Raw genomic sequence first — 15,306 nt, forward strand, 5'->3', positions numbered from 1 at the left:
GTCTATAAATTAAAAATAAATTTCTCTTTATTTTTTGTAATAAAAGACTTCAAGTGTTAAACCAATTTTTTCTGGTTTGAGTTTTTGTTACAATTATTATTACTAACCAATTAAAATATAAATATACTGTAAATTTTGATTTTAAAGATTCTTAAATATAATAAGGAAAACTACATAAAGGAGATGGGTGTGAGGGGAAGTCAGGTGGTCACTGCCATCATGCCACCACCACCTGGTTTGTTGCCAGAAGGAAAATGGCGGACCTGGAAGAGCAGTTGTCTAATGAGGAGAAGGTGTACAGAGCAGCAAAATTCATTATTCATGCCCCTCCTGGAAAGTTTAATGAGGTGTTTAATGATGTTTGGCTGCCATTTAATAATGATAATCTTCTTAGGGAAGGAGCAGCTCATGCATTTGCACAGTATAACTTGGACCAGTTTATTCCAGAAAAATTGAAGGTTATAAAGATCAGATATTGATAACAAAACATGGCAACTTGGGAAATGGAAAGTTTTTGGATTCCCAAAACAGAATCTCTTTCAAATTTGATCACTTAAGAAAGGAAGCAACTGATCCAAGACCATATGAAAGAGAAAATGTGTTGAAACATGGAGAACTTCTGTAGAACTGTTCTGTGAGTGTATACAAAAGAACATTATCCAAATGGGGTCTGCACTGATATATGGCCAAAAAAAAAATATATATATATATATATGGATAGCAAAGCATTGTTGCATGCAGAGAAAGCTATCAGTTCCAAAGAAAAAACTTTTGGAGCCATCACTGGAGGTCAAAGTGGAAGTTTCCAATCACTTTTTTAACCACTCAGGCTCAGGTGGTTGGCATCTTGAAAATTCAGGTTCATTATTATGAAGATAGTAATGTTCAGTTAGTGAGTCATAAAGATATACAAGATTTCCTAACAGCATCTACTGAAGCACAAACAGCAAAAGAATTTATAAAGATTATAGAAGCTGCAGAAAATGAATAGTAGACCACTACCAGTGAGAATTACCAGATGATGTCAGACACTACTTTTAAAGCTTTACCTTGACAGTTGCCAATTACATGACTAAGATTGATTGGAACAAGATCCTTAGCTACAGGATTGGCAAAGAAATGCAGAATGCACAAGATGAACATTGTATGACCAGATCATTTAGTGTCTGCACTTTAAGAAAAATCATTGCAAAAGTATTCAAAACTGTCAAACTACCGAATCAGGTGAGCTGTTGCCACTTAAAATCACTGTAATTAATTAGTTTGGTTAGAGCACAGAGCTTAGCTAATTTACCATTATTTTTCATTTCTTTTGTTCAAAGAGGATTACAAATAAGTTCAGTTTAAGTGTCTTTTACTTTCTCTTATACCTTTCTTTCTTACAAGTAAGAGATGATTCTTCTAGTTTAATGTTAAAAGTTTTGAAGTGTTTCAAAAATAGTTTACTTATCATGACCCTGAAATTGTTTATGAAGTGGGTAACTTCGGCTATTTGCCCAGCACTTTTTAATGGGATCAATCAATAATGGAAATTCTAGTTTAAGGTGGTTGATGGATTTAGTCATATATGCTGCTGAAGAAATTTGTCTCCATTTCCCCCCTCACCTTTTCCATTTATGTTAAATTAAGATTAGAGGGAAAGCATTTTCTGTATCAATTGTGTATCTGAAAGGGTTTTAAGCTAGCTTAGGGTTTAAATAAACTTTTTAAAAACAAGACCAAGATGGGAGACGCGTAATGGCGGAGGAGTAGCAGACTGAAATGACATCAAGTCGCAGGAGTTCAGTTAGATAGTGATCAACCATTTTGAACACCTACAAACTCAACAGGAGATCAAAGAGAAGAGCAGCCATTCTAGGAACAGAAAATCAACCACTTTCCAAAAGAGCTCTACGGAAAGCATTCAGGGAACAAAAATCCCCAAGAGCAAACTCGAGCAGATTTCTTAGTCTGGCCCTGGCAAGGGCAGTGCAATTCCACCTTGGGCAAAGACATTTGAGAATCACTACAACAGGCCCCTCCTCCAGAAGATCAGCAAGAACATCCAGCCAAGTCCAAGCTCACTGATCAAGGAGAACAGTGGATCTCCAGAGCAGGGGAAAGCAAAGGCATGAAAGTAATTCATGGCTTTCTTCCCATGATCCTTTAGTCTTGCAAAGTTAAATAAATGTTTTAAATTTTATTTTTTTCCTTATTCTAATATTTTAACTCTTCCTCTTTCTGCTTTCAACATTTTTTAACTAGTTTATCTTAACAATACTTTTTTAAAAAAATCCTTTTAAACCTTCATTATTTTTTTTAAAGATTTTATTTATTTATTTGACAGACAGAGATCACAAGTAGACAGAGAGGCAGGCAGAGAGAGAGGAGGAAGCAGGCTCCCTGCTGAGCAGAGAGCTTGATGTGGGGCTCGATCCCAGGACCCTGAGATCATGACCCGAGCCAAAGGCAGAGGCTTTAACCCACTGAGCCACTCAGGCGCCCCTAAACCTTCATTATTACAGTCATAATTTATCCTTCATTGTATTTAACCTTATTTTTTGAATACACGTGAGGGGGTTTTTTTCTAAAAAATTCTGGGATACAATTTCTTCTAATAGATCAAAATATACCCTAAATCTAGCACAGGGCTTTGGTCTAGTCTCCAGCCTGAGCACATTCTCTCCCTTTTTTGTTTTTCCTCTTCTTTCTTTTTCTAACCAACTTATCAATTTCTTTTTTAGAATTTTTGTTTTAATTTTCATCTTTATAGTCATATTCCATCCTTTCATCATGTTTACCCTTATTTTTGTATACATATAAGTTTTTTCTTTAAAATTTTGGGAGGTAATTTTTCTAAGAGACCAAAATACACCCAAAATCAAGTGGGTGTCTCTGTTCTATTCACCAGTCTAATATATATTTATTTATTTTTAATTTCTTTTTATTCCTTTTCTTCTCCCCCTGGTTTTGGGTCTCTTCTGATTTGATTAGTGTACATTTTTCTGGAGTCTTTGCCACCCTTTTAGTATTTTATTCTGCCATTCATATATTTTTATCTGGATAAAATGACAAGGCAGAAAAACCCACCACAGAAAAAAGAACAAGAGGCAGTACCAATGGCTAGGGACTTAATCAATACAGACATTGGTAATATGTCAGTTCTAGAGTTCAGAATGACGATTCTCAAGGTGCTAGCTGGGCTTGAAAAAGGCATGGAGGATATTAGAGAAACCCTGTCTGGAGAAATAAAATCCCTTTCTGGAGAAATAAAAGAACTAAAATCTAACCAAGTTGAAATCAAAAAAGGTATTAATGAGCTGCAATCAAGAATGGAGGCTCTTGGGGCGCCTGGGTGGCTCAGTGGGTTAAGCCTCTGCCTTCGGCTCGGGTCATGATCTCAGGGTCCTGGGATCGAGTCCCGCATCGGGCTCTCTGCTCAGCAAGGAGCTTGCTTCCCTCTCTCTCTCTCTACCTGCCTCTCCATCTACTTGTGATCTCTCTCTGTCAAATAAATAAATCTTTAAAAAAAAAAAAAAAAGAATGGAGGCTCTTACTGCTAGGATAAATGAGGGAAAAGAGAGAATTCGTGATATATAAGACCAAATGACAGGGAATAAAGAAGCTGAGCAAAAGAGAGACAAACAACTACTGGACCACGAGGGGAGAATTTGAGAGATAAGTGAAATAATATTAGAGAAGAATATAAGATGAAATAATATTAGAATAATTGGGATTCCAGAAGAAGAAAGAGATTGAGGGGAAGAATGTATATTAGAGCAAATTATAATAGAGAATTTCCCTAATATGGCAAAGGGAATAAGCATCAAAATCCAGGAGGCACAGAGAATCCCCCTCAAAATCAATAAAAATAGGTCCTCACTCCATCATCTAATAGTGAAATTTACTAGTTTTCGTGACAAATAGAAAATTCTGAAAGCAGCTTGGGACAAGAAGTCTACAACATACAATGGTAGAAATATTAGATTGGCAGCAGACTTATCCACAGAGACCTGGGAGGCCAGAAAGAACTGGCATGATATATTCAGAGCACTAAACGAGAAAAGCATGCAGCCAAGAATACTATATCCAGCTAGGCTATCATTGAAAATAGAAGGAGAGATTTTAAAAAAAAAGCTTCCAGGACAAACAAAAATTAAAAGAATTTGCAAACACCAAAACAGCCCTACAGGAAATATTGAAAGGGGTCCTCTAAGCAAAGAGAGAGCCTAAAAGTAGTAGATCAGAAAGGAACATAGACAATAAACAGTAACAGTCACCTTACAGGCAATACAATGGCACTAAATTCAGATCTTTCAATAGTTACCCTGAATGTAAATGGGCTAAATGCCCCAATCAAAAGACACAGGGTATCAGAATGGATAAAAAAACAAAACCCATCAATATGCTGTCTATAAGAAACTCATTTTAGACCCAAAGACACCTCCAGATTTAAAGTGAGGGGGTGGAAAATAATCTACCATGCTAATGGACATCAAAAGAAAGCTGGGGTGGCAATCCTTATATTAGATAAATTAGATTTTAAGCCAAAGACAATAATAAGAAATGAGGAAGGACACTATAACATACTCAAAGAATCAGTCCCACAAGAAGATCTAACAATTTTAAATATCTATGCCCCTAACATGGGAGCAGCCAACTATATAAACCATTTAATAACAAAATCAAAGAAACACATCAACAATAATACAATAATAATAGGGGACCTTAACACCCCCCTCACTTAAATGGACAGATCATCCAAGCAAAAGATCAACAAGGAAATAAAGGCCTTAAATGACACAATGGACAAGATGGACATCACAGATATATTCAGAATATTCCCTCCCAAAGCAACAGAATACACATTCTTCTCTAGAGCACATGGAACATTCTCCAGAATAGACCACATCTTGGGTCACAAATCAGGTGTCAACTGGTACCAAAAGACTGGGATCATTCCCTGCATATTTTCAGACTACAATGCTCTGAAGCTAGAACTCAATCACAAGAGGAAAGTTGGAAAGAACTCAAATACATGGAGGTTAAAGAGCATCCTACTAAAGAATGAATGGGTCAACCAGGAAATTAAAGAAGAACTGAAAAAATTCATGGAAACAAATGAAAATGAAAACACAACTGTTCAAAATTTGTGGGACACAGCCAAGATGATCCTGAGAGGAAAGTATTTAGCGATACAAGCCTTTCTCAAGAAACAAGAAATGTCTCAAGTACACAACCTAACCCTACACCTAAAGGAGCTGGAGAAAGAACAAGAAAGAAACCCTAAACCCAGAAGAAGAGAAATAATAAACATCAGAGCAGAAAACAATGAAGTAGAAACCAAAATAACAGTAGAACAGATCAACAAACTAGGAGCTGGTTCTTTGAAAGAATTAATAAGATTGATAAAGCCCTGGCCAGACTTATCAAAAAGAAAAGAAAAAGGACCCAAATTAATAAAATCATGAATGAAAGAGGAGAGATCACAACCAACACCAAAGAAATACAAACAATTATAAGAACATATTATGAGCAACTATACACCAGCAAATTTGACAATCTGGAAGAAAAGGATACATTCCTAGAGACATATGAACTACCACAACTGAATCAGGAAGAAATAGAAAACCTGAACAGACCCCTAACCAGGAAGGAGACTGAAGCAGTCATCAAAAATCTCCCAACAAACCAAGAGCCCAGGGCCAGAGGGCTTCCCAGGGGAATTCTACCAAGCATTTAAAGAATAATTAATACCTACTCTCCTGAAACTGTTCCAAAAAATAGAAATTGTAGGAAAACTCATTTTAGGAGGCCAGAATTACCTTGATCCCAAAACCAGACAAAGACCCCATCAAAAAAGAGACTTACAGACCAATATCCTTGATAAACACAGATGCAAAAATTCTCACCAAATACTAGACAACAGGATCCAACAGCACATTAAAAGGATTATTCACCATGACCAAGTGGGATTTATTCCAGGGCTGCAAGGTTGGTTCAGCATCCACAAATCAGTCAATGTAATACAATACATTGATAAAAGAAAGAACAAGAACCATATGATACTCTCAATAGATGCTGAAAGAGCATTTGCCAAAGTACAGCATCCTTTCTTCATCAAAACTCTTCAAAGTGTAGGGATAGAGGGTACATACCTCAATATCATCAAATCCATCTATGAAAAACCCAAAGCCAATATCATTCTCAATGGGGAAAAACTGAGTTTTTTTGCTAAGATGAGGAACATGGCAAGGATGTCCACTATCACCACTGCTATTCAACATAGTACTAGAAGTCCTAGCCTCAGAAATCAGACAACAAAAAGAAATAAAGCATCCGAATCAGCAAAGAAGTCAAACTCTCACTCTTTGCTGATGATATACTATATGTGGAAAACCCAAAAGACTTCACTCCAAAACTGCTAGAACTTTTACAGGAATTCAGTAAAGTGTCAGTGATAAAATCAATGCACAAAAATCAGTTGCATTTCTATACACCAATAACACGACAGAAGGAAGAGAAATTAAGGAGTCAATCCCATTTACAGTGGCATCCAAAACCATAAGACACCTAGGAATAAACCAACCAAAGAGGCCAAGAATCTGTACTCAGAAAAAAAAAAAAAAATCTGTACTCAGAAAACTATAAAGTACTCATGAAAGAAATTGAGGAAGACACAAAGAAATGGAAAAGCATTCCATGCTCATGGATTAGAAGAACAAATATTGTGAAAATGTCTATTCTACCTAAAGCAACTTTTGTATTTAATAATACAATCTCTATCAAAATACCATCAATTTTTTCAAAGAAATGGAAGAAATAATCCTAAAATTTATATGGAACCAGAAAAGACCCCAAATAGCCAGAGGAATGTTGAGGGAAAAAGTCAAAGTTGGTGGCATCACAATTCCAGAATTCAAACTCTATTACAAAGCTATAATCATCAAGACAGCATGGTACTGGCACAAAAACAGACACATAGATCAATGGAACTGAATAGAGAGCCCAGAAATAGACCCTCAGCTCTATGGGCAACTAATCTTTGACAAAGCAGGAAAGAATGTCCAATGGAAAAAAGACAGTCTCTTCAAAAAATGGTGTTGGGAAAATTGGAAAGCCACATGCAGAAAAATGAAACTGGACCATTTCCTTACGATGCACACAAAAATAGACTTAAAATGCATGAAAGACCTCAATGTGAGACAAGAGTCCATCAAAATCCTTGAGGAGAACACAGGCAGCATGCAGCAACTTCTTCCTAGAAATGCTGCCAAAGGCAAGGGAAACAAGGGCAAAAATGAACTACTGTGACTTCATCAACATCAAAGCTTTTGCACAGCAAAGGAAACACTCAACAAAACCAAGAGACTACTGACAGAATTGGAGTAGATATTTGCAAATGACATATTAGTAAATGGCTAGTATCCAAAATCTATAAAAAACATACCAAACTCAACACCCAAAGAACAAATAATTCAATCAAGAAATGGGCAGAGGACATGAACAGACATTTCTGCAAAGAAGACATCCAGATGGCCAAGAGACACATGAAAAAGTGCTCCACATTACTTGGCATCAGGGAAATACAAATCAAAACCATAATGAAATACCACCTCACACCAGTCAGAATGGCTAAAATTAACAAGCTAGGAAACGACAGATGCTGGGGAAAGGGAAACCCTCCTACACTGTTGGTGGGAATGCAAGCTGGTGCAGCCACTCTGGAAAATAGCATGGAGGTTCCTCAAAAAGTTGAAAATAGAGCTGCCCTATGACCCAGTAATTGAACTATTGGGTATTTACCCTGAAGATACAAATGTAATGATCAGAAAGGGTGCATGCACCCAAATGTTTATAGCAGCAATGTCCACAATAGCCAAACTATGGTAAGAACCTAGATGTCCATCAACAGATGAATGGATACAGAAGATGTGGTATGTATAGATATAGATAGATATATCTATACATACACACACACATACACACACACAATGGAATGCTATACAACCATCAAAAGAAATGAAATCTTGCCATTTGCAACAACGTGGATGGAACTAGAGGGTATTATGCTAAGTGAAATAAGTCAATTAAAGAAAGAATTATCATATGATCTCCCGACATGAGGAATTTGAGACCAGAGTGGGAGGCTTGAGGGGTAGGGAAGGAAAAAATGAAAGAAGATGGGATTGGGAGGGAGACAAACCATAAAAGACTCTTAATCTCACAAAACAAACTGAGGTTTGCTGAGGGGAGGGAAGGTGTGGAGAGGGTGGCTGCGTTGTAGACATTGGGGAGGATATGTGATATGGTGACTGCTGTGAAGTGTGTAAGCCTGACAATTCACAGACCTGTACCGCTGGGGCAAATAATACATTACATGTTAGTTTAAAAAATAATAATAATAAAAATAAAAACAAGGCCAATATCCAGTGCTGCTTTGAGATTCTGAAATTAAATGAAGATACTTATTTCAGAAACACATGCAATGCTTTTTTTTCTTGTGACAATTACACCAATTAGCTTGAATTCCATATGTCCCTGAGTTATTTTTATCATAGAGCCTCAAAGGTATTATAACATGGTATATTATAATATATAAAATCCTGAACTCATAAAAAATTAAGTTAAAAAATTAAAAAAGAGATGGGTGAGATTTTTCTTCTTCAATTAGTTCACAATTCCATGCAGTGACTATTATTTATCATCAGAATGATAGTGTTCGGCACCAATTCTATCCCTACTCTTAGTTTTCATAAAGTTAAATGGTGAGAAACTGGTTTCGCATAAATGAGAAGAAGAAAAAGGAAGTCTTGTTAGAGCAATTACTTCTCAATTCTTTAAAATTTTTTGAACGATGTTTAAAAAAAGATAACAGTAATATACCATAAAAATATACCTATTAGTATATTACTTAATCAGCAAACAAATCTATTAGGTTCTTCTCTCAGTTCTGTGAGAGCAAAAAAGTGGAGACTATTTGAGTTGCAAAAGGAACTTTTATCTATCATTATGTGAGTTGGTGTCCCTTAGTCATCCACTATCTTCACACTGACACCAATCTTTTCAATTTTGCCCTTTGGCGCTCTGGGGTTTTTACATCCAGGGACCTTTGGGAGATCTGATATAGAGCAGTACACCTTTCTTTCTTAATGGTATGAGAAGGGCAACAGTGAAGGAGAAGGAGGAGAGCAGACCTTGCACCTCCATCAGAAACACATTCTCAGGCAGAACAATGTTAGGAAAAGTACGTGGGGAATTTAAAGATCTACAGACTGGCTCCCTCCAACCATCTATGCCCCATACTCCTTGAAAAGTGTACCCAATTTAAAGAAAGAAGGGAGGTCTGCATCTGCCATCCACAGGATCAACACCAGCACAGGGAGTCCACGGAAGTAAGCAGTAAATGCTTTTTGATGAGAGAAACTGCAAGAGCAAAAAATGACAGGCACCGAAATAGCAACATGATCTATCAAAAGAAGAACCCCACTTAAAAGCTGAGAATCAGACTGAAGCAAATGAAGCTGTTGCTTAAAGCATAATAATTAAGGCCTTTACATTTACCAAACTACTCTGCTCTCACAGAATAAAAAGGCTTGTTTATCCCTCCTCTGTCCTAGGGGAATAAATTATCTCATGAACCTTTAATTCACCCCAAGTGCTATTTAAAAGCTAAGAAATGTTTAAGCAATTCATTACATTAATATAAAAATCTTTGCAGGACAGAAGTACGATCAAAACCAAAGGGTAGGAAGCACTGAGCAGTGGAAAGGATATGCTGTCTGATGGTAGTGCCCAGATCCCAGTTTTTGCCCGGCTGTCCCCTGCTCTTTAGGCAGATCTCAGATAACCAACCCTTCAACAGCAAGGTTCTCCAACCAGCTGGCCAAACAGATGTCCCGACACTCATTAGCAGGTCACCTATTTTAAGTATTTATTGTCCACGGAAATGCCTGATGCTTTTTTTGCTTATATTTAAAATTCATTTATTACTTATCCACCAGTGCCAAAACAACTCCCAAAACTTCCCAAAGCAACCGGTGAATTCTAGGAGAGCAGAGATCTACCAAGCCACTGCTTTAAGTTCAGCCCTTACCTAATGCAGACCAGCTAACATCCTCGTTGACAACAGCCTATAGATATGAGGCACAAAACTGAAGCTAATTCTAAGACTCTCATCTTTAACTGAGCAGTTTTTTCTCTTTTTTAACTAAAATAAACTGTTGCTATTAAACACTATTTTCTGAAAAATTGTGCCATTAGATCTTTATCTCTCTGAAGTTATTTGCTCTAATTCTCTTGCCTTACATTACTGAAATAATTTATCAATTGTGCAATGCTTAAGTAGACACTGCAGCCATGAAGTTAAACAGGTTAGGTAAATATTCATAAGGGAGACAGTTTAACATTCATATCAGGACTTTGAGTTCAAGATGGGAGGTTGAGGATGTGTATTTACTACCCAAAGCTTACAAAACCACAGGCAAATAAGGGAGACAAAAGAGGCAACAAACCTATAATAACAAAAGGAAAGAGAAGTGAAGGGGTTCACCAGTGGATGAAGGATACAACAAATTTCTAAAATTCAAAAAGCAGATGGAATTGTGGTGATGGAGGAGACACGCATAGAAATACACAGCCACAAGCTGAACTAAGAGGAGCTGGAAGTCAAAATGCTTGCTGGAATGCTAGAAGGAATCCAGACAGCCAAACTGCTCAGGGACACCTGATGGCTCTGGGCTCCAAGCCAGCAGGTACAAGGGAGGAGAGAAGGGGAAAGTGGGGCTACAGACAGTGGGAATAATTAAAGGTCTGTACTTGAAACTACGCTGGCTGGCATCCCCATCTGCTTCCCCCACCCCCACACAGATCACAGGCAGCCTGGCATTAACCCTCGGTCCAAAAGCCAGATCGCTAAAAGAACAAATGACCTGGGGAAAGCCAAGGCATCTAGTGGGAGTACAGTCTACCCATAGTAGAGCACTCCTCTAGCACAAAGGCACAGTCTGAGAACAGGCCTAGAGCAAGCAGGCCAGCCAAGTCATCTTGCTCTACACTGGGGCTCAGTCAGCCATTCACACAGGTGACAGGTCTAGGGGGAAAGAGACCAGCTTTTTAAATGGCATAGAAAATCCACACCAGTTCCTCAGTCCTGCTTTCTAAAATACGAATAGACCACCAGGGACTACAAGGCACATGGGGAAAACGCGCAGCATGAGAAACTACTAAGAAAAACATACAGAAGAACTAACAGGAAAAAGAATCTTGAGGGGAACAAATATACTTAAGGGATGTAAGACAAACATTAAAAAAAAAACTTCTATAATCAAAAGATTCAAGAGGGTATTGCACCCATATAAAATAATAGGAAACCACAAAAAAGGAACAAAGAACTTGGAAGAACCCTTTAAATTTAAAATTCTTGGAATTTAAAGAGTGATTAGAAAAGGAAAGTAAATCAACAGATGATCTGGAAAACAAAATTGAGAAGCACAGAATGAGAGCATATGGATTAAAAAAAAAATGGAAATAATAAAGAGACCATAAGAGATGTAAAGAGCCAACCCAAGAACAGGAAAAAAGAGTGGGGAAAACTATTCAATAATAATAGAATTTGCCAGAGCTGAAGAAAGACCCAAGTCTTAAGATTAAAAGGGCTCAGTGAGTGCTCAATACAACTAACGGATAAAAGATCCACATCTAAACATTTCCTCACAGAATTCCAAAACAAGTATAAAAAGGAGACCCTGAACAGGGAATGCAGGTCACCCAGAAAGGACTGACAAATTGCTTCTTGTCAGCAATAGAGGATGTTAGAAAACAATGGAACTACGTCTTCCCATTTTCTAAAGGAAATTATTTTCAGCTCCGAATGCTACACCCAAGTCAACTACAAACCAGTATGAAGGTACAACTTAGACAGTTTTAGACAGGACTCAGAAAGTTTATTTCCTACATATCCTTTTAAAGAACTCATTTCAGGATACATTCCAGTAAAAGGATGGAATAAATCAGGACAGTGTAAGTGGATTCTGTGGGAGACACAAGATCCTAAGAACAGTGACTCCAACCCAGGAGAAGAGTAGATGGAAACCCTTGGAAGACAGCTGTGCAGTGGCCTAGGAAAAGCATGTGGGTACAAAGGGGGATTCCACAGAACAGAAAATACAACTGAGAATAAAGAAGTGAAAGACCATGTCAAAGACATATATCTGAAGAAGTAGAAGGGGAGGAGGAGGAGGAACAAGAAAAAGAAAGGCAATTAGAAACTCCCTGGGGGGATAAAAAGGCACAAAAAAGCTACATTTTGAATATGAAGCAAGCTTACAAGTACCCTGATTATAAGGAGTTAATGGAGTATGAGAAAAAAGGATATAGTTGTTATTGATCACAGAATCTTGAGAGTCCAGGGTTCATTAACCCAGCCCTAGAAGGAAGAAATGTAATCCCAGCACACAAATTGGCTCTGCACTAAATATTTATAGAATCATATTTTAGGGGATACTATAAATAGAGATGCTCTTCATCTTAGGCCAGAACTAACTTTGATACTTCGGCTTCAAGACATAAATTTCGGGATCCTAAAAGAAAGACTGGCCAAAAGTGTTTCACTCTAATTTTCTATAAATGTGGCACCAAATGATAGCCAGTTCCTACCTGTACTACTCTCCCTCAAGATGATAGTTGTTTTCATTATTCAAATGGTCCAGCACTCCAGAACTAGCTCACTTTACTTGGATTTGGGGGCAGATGTCAGAAGAAATGTCTGCTCCCTATAGCTGAGCAGGTAACGATCCAGAAAAATAAGGTATATTGACTGCTCAGGGAAGAAATTGTGGCCTGTGGTAATCACAAATTATAACTCTTGTTACTTCATTACAGATCCCAAAGGCTAGGCTTTGAATTTTTATTCTTTGATTAGAATATTAAAAACTAAGCAAGCATGATTTCTAAGCAAAAAGAACTTTTTATAGGGAATGTGCAAACATCACATGTTCTCTTTCCTACTGGCAGAAATATGATTTAGCTTCTGGAAAAGGACAAAGCCTTGCAGTAATCTGCTTAATAACAAGAGGCATTTGTCCTTGTCCGTTCATTCTACCTGTTTTCCTGACAAGGAGAAAGTAACTTCATGCTGCAGTCAGTGGGTCTCAGGTTCATAAGGGAAACTTTCCTTTCTGGAAAAATTAACAGGTCATGGCAGTATGATACTATTTATAATTTTTCATCTTTTAGATTCAACTTACATGGAGATTTGGTTGTCCTTGGTAATAGGACAAAATATAAAAGTTATCAACCTTGACAATGTAAAATAAGTGTTGCTGACAGGAAGTGAGAAGAACAGATGGAAAAAGAAGCACATGTTCTAATGCCCCTTTTTTAAAAAGTGGGTGAGTTGACAAAGACTGTCTTACTGGATGAAATGAAAAATAGAGTTGTCGTTATCTAAAGTTACTAAGTTAAGCAGCAGAGGAAGTAAATTAATAATACAATTACTATATCAAACCCTGGAAGAAAGAATGAGATGACTGTGAGCTAAACATTCATTTTTTACAGTGGAAAGTCTACAGATAATATCTGAAGTTGATCAATCAAAAAAAAAAAAAAAACGAACAGATAAAATTCTATTATTTGGAGCAGTAGCCCCAAATCTTTTTGATTGTACAATGCTCTCAGGAAAACATCTTAGAGCCCAAATCCCTGACATTTGTATATTTACTTATTTATGTTCCATATAAACTGAAATGGAAATATATATCACATATATATATTACAAATATATATTACATATATTTTGTGACTTACATAAAAACAGACATTAAAAGTGTATCAGAATAATTTTGAATGAATTTTTTATGGAGAGGGAACACTTATAGTAATGAACCAGAAACAGAAAATCACCAGCTATTCTGACAAAAATAAACATTTTAAGATATAAAAAAGTATATGAGAACAAAATACTTCCTAGGATGTGTACAGTTTTTAGACACAGAGATCTAGAAGTTAGAGATGTAGCCACCAGGAAATCCCAAAAGATAGGAGGTTCAAAGATGCTAACTTTCAGATGTAAAGTTGGGGATACAGAGAAGTAGAAGGGCAGACTTACCATGTGCATCATAAGCTCAGCTGTACTTTTTTACTTATTGCATACATGTTTTCTTTTGTATAAAGAATTTATCTAGGGGCACAGATGACTCAGTTGGTTATGTGCTGGATTCTTGATTTCAGCTCAGGTCATGATCTTGGGATTGTGAGGTCAACCCTGTGTGGCTTGTAGCCTCTGGCTCCATGCTCAGTGGGAAGTCTACTTCTCTGCCTCCCCCTCTGATGTACGCTTGCTCTCTCATTCTAAAATAAATAAACCAGTGGTGCCTGTGTGGCTCGGTTAAGCGTGCGCCTTAGGCTCAGGTAATGATCCCAGGGTCCTGGAATCAAGCCCCACATCAGGCTCCCTGCTCAGTGGGGAGTCTGGTTCTCCCTCTACCGCTGTCACCCTTTCTTCCCCACCTCCACTCATGCCTTCTCTCTCTCACTCTCTCTGTCTCAAATAAATAAATAAAATCTAAAATAAATAATAAAAATGCCATAACAAAATAATAAAATAAATCAGTCTTTTTAAAATTAATCTAATCGGCCCCATAAAACTCTGTCCCTACCAGTGTTTACGCTGATTCATTCATTCAACAAACGTTTACTGAACATCTGCTCTGGGCTAGGCACAGGGGCTAGAAAAGGACAACTAACATCTTGGCTCTCATGGAAATCACAGTCTGGGGCAGAAGAAAGCCAATAAAACCAGTGATGACAAACCAGTATCATAAATGCTGAAAGAGAAGTCGGTGCCTCCTATCTTACAAACAGTCTGGGGCATAGAAGTGGACACAAATAGTGTGTAAGTGTGTGTGGGTTAGGATGGATCGCTAAAAGGTCACTTAGTTTTGGAATTGAAACCTGAAGGAGAAGTAGAAAACTGAGAATAAACCAGGTAGAGAGCAATGCAGGGAAATGGGGGAAAGAAATTCTAGGGCAAAGGAGAAAAAGTGGGGGAGGGTAGACAGGCTGATAAATGAGCATGGTGATTTGGTAAGGTGGAAGTTTTTCAGGACCATTAGGGCAAATGGTGCATGAGGTGGTGGTACCAGGAATGAAAGAGCATGACAGGAAGGAACCAGAAATGAAGGGCCATGCTCAGAACTCTGCAGTCTCCCGAACTAGGTCAGATGTGCATTTGGGGGAACATTACTTTAGAAGCAACATGGAAAATGGAGCTCAGAGGGATAATGAGGCAGGAAGGCCATTCTGGGGGCTATTATAGTGGGGCCAATT

The 15,306-nt window shown here is 37.6% G+C and overlaps 1 protein-coding gene and 1 pseudogene across 2 annotated transcripts in view; one reads left to right on the forward strand and one right to left on the reverse strand.

The window, feature by feature from the left end:
• The window catches only part of DIPK1A (divergent protein kinase domain 1A), a 124,444-nt gene that overhangs the window by 94,871 nt on the left and 14,267 nt on the right, over positions 1–15,306 (reverse strand). The gene's annotated exons all lie outside the window — the stretch shown is intronic.
• On the forward strand, positions 249–663 carry LOC131810303 (F-actin-capping protein subunit alpha-2-like; annotated as a pseudogene).

The sequence above is a fragment of the Mustela lutreola genome, chromosome 10 (assembly GCF_030435805.1).
Source record: "Mustela lutreola isolate mMusLut2 chromosome 10, mMusLut2.pri, whole genome shotgun sequence".
In the NCBI taxonomy this organism is placed as follows: Eukaryota; Metazoa; Chordata; class Mammalia; order Carnivora; family Mustelidae; genus Mustela; species Mustela lutreola.